This window comes from Hippocampus bargibanti, linkage group LG12 (assembly GCF_051943395.1).
Source record: "Hippocampus bargibanti isolate YZ-2025 linkage group LG12, ASM5194339v1, whole genome shotgun sequence".
NCBI classification, from domain to species: domain Eukaryota; kingdom Metazoa; phylum Chordata; class Actinopteri; order Syngnathiformes; family Syngnathidae; genus Hippocampus; species Hippocampus bargibanti.
This window is the reverse complement of record NC_142745.1, coordinates 21223606-21229721: the sequence shown is the minus strand read 5'-3', so window position 1 is coordinate 21229721 and position 6116 is coordinate 21223606.

Genomic DNA, 6116 nt, shown 5'->3' with positions numbered 1-6116 from the left:
AGAAAGACCCAATGCTGCATGCGCAACAGACCGGTATGCGCCTTTGAGTGCTGTGTAACAATGATCTAGAATGTTTTCTCCTCTGGTGAAACAGTCAATATGCTGCTTATATTTGGGAAGTTCACGGTTTAAATGTGTTTGATTAAAATCGCCCAAAATGATCAGGGGTGATTCTGGATATTTTAGTTCGAGATGGTTTACATGGTCCGCTAGCGTTTGTATACACGCGTTAGCATTGGCTTGTGGCGCGATGTACACGGCAACGAGAATAAAGGAAGCGAACTCACGTGGCGAGTAGAATGGCTTGCAGTTGAGAGACAGCGATTCCAAACCAGGGCTGCAGTGTGCGTCGAGCATCGTGACATCGGTGCACCATTCTTCGTTGATGTAGAAGCATAGTCCACCGCCTTTGGATTTCCCCGATTGCTCCGTGTCACGATCGGCCCGAAGAAGACGGAATCCGGGTAGGTGTAGCACGGAATCCGGGTGGCGGTCACTGAGCCAAGTCTCAGTGAAACACAGCGCAGCAGAGCGGGCAAACGTTTTATTGGTCTTTGTGAGAAGCAGAAGTTCGTCCATCTTGTTTGGTAGTGAGCGTAGATTAGCGAGGTGGATCGATGGGAGCGGCGTTCGAAATCCACGCTGCCGTAGCTTGACGAGCACGCCGGCTCGCTTCCCCGTCCTACGCCGGCGTCTCAAAGCTCCGTACAGAGCTGCTACGCCGCTGGCGAGCAGCCACGAAAAACCGTGTAGATTTTGGTGTGTCGGTGAAAATAGTCCAAGAGTGGATTCCCCAATGCTCAGTAACTCTTCCCTCGTGTAACTGAGTCGCGTAGGATCGCAAAAAACAACTGAAAATGACAAAACCAGGAACAATACTAGGGAGCGTGTGACCGAGGCTGACATCCGCGGCGCCATCTTGGAGAATAGGATATATATATATATATAAATCCTCATCTCACCCCCCCATGGGTGGTGTCTGATGCTGGCAGGGAAAGCCTACATGGAGCGCCATAACCAGGTGGCTGGCATACTCTACCGAAAAATCTATGCGGAGTATGGACTGGAAACCCCAAGGTCAAAATGGGAAACACCTCCCAAGGTGGTAGAGAATGACCGAGCAAAGATCCTGTGGGACTTCCAGATACAGACTGACAAGATGGTAATGGCCAACCAACCAGACATCGTGGTCATAGATAAAGGGCAAAGGAAAGCCGTTGTCGTCGATTTAGCGGTCCCGAGTGATGGAAACATCAGAAAGAAGGAACATGAGAAAATGGAGAAATACCAAGGGCTCAGAGAGGAGCTGGAGAGAGCCTGGAAGGTAAAGGTAACAGATGTGCCTGTGGTGGTCGGAGCACTCGGGGCAGTGACCCCCAAACTCGATGAGTGGTTGCTACAGATCCCGGGAACAACATCGGATATTTCGGTCCAGAAAAGCGCAGTGCTGGGAACAGCACGGATACTGCGCAGAACCGTCAAGCTTCCTGGCCTCTGGTAGAGGACCCAAGCTAAAAAAAAATGGGGGACAGACACCACCCATGGTGGGTGAGACGAGGATTTTTTTTTTTTAATCCTCATGTCAACCCCCATGGGTGGTGTCTGTCCCCCATTTTTTTTTAGCTCGGGTCCTCTACCAGAGGCCAAGAAGCTTGAGGGTTGAGGGCGCAGTATCCGTGCTGGACCCAGCACTGCGCATTTCTGGATCGAGATATCCGATGTTGTTCCCGGGATCTGTTGCAACCACTCGTCGAGTTTGGGGGTCACTGCCCCGAGTGCTCCAACCGCCAAAGGCACGACTGTCACCTTTACCTTCCAGGCTCTCTCCAGCTCCTCTCTGAGCCCTTGGTATTTCTCGATTTTCTCATGTTCCTTCTTTCTGATGTTTCCATCACTCTGGACCGCTATATCCATGACAACGGCTTTCCTTTGCCCTTTATCTATGACTACGATATCTGGTTGGTTGGCCATTACCATCTTGTCAGTCTGTATCTGGAAGTCCCACAGGATCTTTGCTCGGTCATATCCGTGCCTCTTTGGCTCTGGTGTTCAGGGCCTGCTCTTGAACAACCAGAATGAGTGCCTCTGTGCTGTCCTTTAGGCCAGCCCTCTCTAGCCACTGATAGGACTTCTTGAGATCAGCCACTTCAGTTATGGTTCGGTGGTACATCCCGTGTAGGGGCTTTTCCTCCCATGATTGTCCCTCTTCCAGCACCTCATCATCTGCTCCCCATTGTCTGAAACATTCTCTGAGTACATCATCCGTTGGAGACTTCTCTTTGGAGTATTCATTGAGCTTGGATGTTACATCCTGGACAGTGGCTCTCACACTCACTAGTCCCCGGCCTCCTTCCTTACGGCTTGTGTACAGTCTCAGGGTGCTGGACTTGGGATGGAACCCTCCATGCATGGTGAGGAGTTTTCGGGTCTTAGCATCCGTGATCTGACTCTCTTCCTTTGGCCACCTTATTATTCCTGCAGGGTATCTGATCACTGGCAGGGCATAGCTGTTTATTGCCTGGGTCTTGTTCTTGTCTTCTGAGGACTTGCCTCATCCGCTGGAGGTATTTGGTCGTAGCCGCTTTCCTTGTTGCTAGTTCGAGGTTGCCATTGGCCTGTGGTATACCGAGGTGCTTGTAGCCGTTTTCGATGTCTGCTATTGTTCCTTCAGGGAGTGAGACCCCTTCAGTGTGGACTACCTTGCCCCTCTTAGTCACCATCCGACTACATTTCTCCAGCGCGAATGACATCCCGATGTTACTGCTGTAGATCCTGGTTGTGTGGATCAGGGAGTCTATGTCCCTTTCGCTCTTAGCATACAGCTTTATGTCATCAATGTAGAGGAGGTGACTGATTGTAGCTCCATTTCTAAGGCGGTATCCATAGCCTGTCTTGGCGATTATTTGGCTGAGGGGGTTCAGTCCTATGCAGAACAGCTGTGGTGAGAGTGCATCGCCTTGGTATATGCCACATTTGATGGACACTTGCGTTAGTGGCTTGCCATTGGCTTCAAGTGTGGTTTTCCACATCCTCATCAAGTTTGCAACGAAGGCTCTCAGGGTCCTGTTGACCTTATACAACTGCAAGCATTCAGTGATCCATGTGTGTGGCATCGAGTCATATGCTTTCGTGTAATCAATCCAGGCTGTGCACAGGTTGGTATGTCGGGACCTGCAGTCTTGTGCGACTGTTCTGTCAACCAGCAGCTGATGTTTGGCACATCTAGTATCTACCAATGCTTTTCTGTGCTTTGCTCATGTATTGATCCATGTGTCCACTTATCTTAGCCGCAATGACATGAGCTTCCATGTTGTGGAGAGACAGGTTATTGGCCGATAGTTGGAAGGAACTGCACCCTTCGAGGAATACTTCTTGATCAGCATTGTTCGCCCTTTGGTTAGCCATCCTGGGTGAGTCCCATCCATCAGCAACTGGTTCATTTGTGCTGCTAGGCGCTCGTGGAGTGCTGTGAGTTTCTTTAGCCAGTAGGTGTGGACCATATCCGGGCCTGGTGCCGTCCAGTTTTTCATACCTGAGACTCTTTCTTGTATGTCTGCCGCTGTGATGGTAACTGGGTTCTGTTCAGGGAGGTTGCTGTGCTCCTCTTTCAGAGTCACCAGCTATTGTGCACTGCTGTTATGTGCGATCTCCTCCCATATGCCTTTCCAGTATCTTTCAGTTTCCAGTCTTGGAGGGTCTGCTCTGCCACTCAGCGTACACTTTTGCAGGTTGTGTTGCGAACAGCCTGTTTATTCTTGTGGCCTAATTCTCTTTCGTGTACGTCTTTAGGCGACTGGACAAGGCCTGGAGCCTTTGTTTGGCAGTTTCGAGTGCTTCAGGTATGGTAATCTGCATGTACCTCTTGGGTATTGGCCTTTTATTCACAGCTCTCAGTGCTGCATTGAATTGGATTTGCCTTTATTAGTCTCGCAGTGGAGAAATTTACATTTCACAGCAGCAAAGCGATAAAAGGAATGAAAGTAGAAAAACAAAATACATGAGCTGCTGTCTTGAAGTCAAAAGAACAAAAACAAAAAACACGTCAAAACGAAGACAATATTACAACACAAAGACACAGAGCGGCATTCATTTTTTTAGCACTTTCTGTACCCTCTTTGTTACATAAAGCAGTTCTAGACGAAAGAGAGGATCAAAGCATCTTTTCACCAGTGGATCAGGGACATCATGGTGGAATGTGCACGTCGACTACAAGCTAAATGTTGAAAGCAAACACGCAGCTGTAGCATCCATTGACAAAAAGAGATTGTCTCACATTTCTTGTCCCACATAAATCTGCTTCAACTCCCAGCCGCGACAGTTCCACATCCGCATCGGCGCTCTGCGCTGACGCTCCTTTCTTCTTATCACGCGCTCCTCAAGCCATGCATCCATCCAGCCGCACTGTCCAACAGCATCGACCTTTCCATTGAACAAAGCGGGGCTGTGAAGATGCTGCCCATTACAGGCACAAGAAAACACAATGGCCCTGAGCTGTCCAGCGATGGCAGTCGAATGGCACCGAGATTCCTCCCATTCAAAAACTGTACTGGCATATTCCGAAAAGGCGCAACCGCTCAGCACAGTCTCCTCCTTTTTGAATGTCGTGGCCAAAAATGCTGAAAGACAATCCGTATCCATTCCACACGACGCACAATAGCACAAGGTGACAAAAGAAAACACAAAAACAACAAAAAAAAGCAAGGCTCATCAGAGCACTTGCTGACGGCTGCCTACTCTGGCGCCTTCTTGGACTTCTTTTTCTTTCATTCACAGTTCCCATGAGACTTTCAGGTGGTACTTCACATAGCCGTTGTAATCGGTTTCTTAGTTGCCCAGTTTTCATTCTTGCCATGATCTTATTTCTCAGGTCAGTTGCTGCTTCACTCAGCATTTCATTCATTGGGGCTGGCTTTCCAATCTCTGGTCTAACCTCTTCCTCTGATGTGGCAGCCTGGAGCCCTTCACCTTGGAATTTGTGTTGTACCTCATCAATCTCAAGTTGTGATAGCAATTGCCGTTTGTGGATATTGGAATACTAGTTGTTTTGTGGTCAACCGTAGTAACCATTCACCCCCCATTCTCCGCATGTAACCCCTCTGACTAGGGTTGCTTGAGTAGTAGCATTCCAACAGAGCTATGTTATCCAGTCGCCCATTTTTCATCAAGGTGCTCTGGTTCCCCAGCACCGCAGACATTGTTTGGCCGGGCGACGTCTGAGTCGGCATGTCATTCAATTTATCTATCTCTCATCATTGTATGAGGTAGGCATTAGCGTGAAGGGTCTTGCCCAAGGACCCGTCTCGCATATGCCAAAGTCCTGCCTTATCAGCTGAGCTATCCAGCCACTATCATTGACATGACATTTGGACTCGTTTCAACTTTTGTTGCCTGGGTGGCCAACACCTCTTTCCAGGAAAAAAAAAAAAAAAAAAAAAAAAAAAAAAATTATATATATATATATATATATATATATATATATATATATATATATATATATATATATATATTTTTCAAATCAAACATTTGCTTTATTCCGATTTCGAAATATAAGTTTGGTTGGAAATTTTGGAATTTTGGTTCGTTTGGCACTTTTTAATTTCAGTTTGTTTGGCAATTGACATACACATTGACAAACAATGAGGAGCCTGCATCGAATAACTTTGCACCCGGACTTTCTCCAAGCGTTATCAGGCCGTGCATTTGCATATCATTTTCAAAAGTAGATGCACAGAAAGCACAAGAAAAATGGATACGTGGTTTGAATGTTGCTGTGCCGATGACCATTTTGTGTTTGGGAGCCTTTTACTGAGCGAGTTGCTTGTTCTGTAGCCACAGACGAACATCAGTCTTCTTGTGCCGGTCCCAAGCCCGGATAAATACAGAGGGTAGTGTCAGGAAGGGCATCGACGTAAAAGCTTGGCCAAAACAACCATGCGGATCAAACCTCTAAAGATGGAGGACACTGATTTGCTGTGGCGACCCCTTGAAGGGAAAAGCCAAAAGGAAGAAGGAGGTTAGGAATCAAGCCAAAACCTCAGGCCCAGAAGATTCAAAAGAAGCGAAAAAAAATTAGGATGCTACAAAATGTAAACGTACATTGACAGCATGGTGGAAAG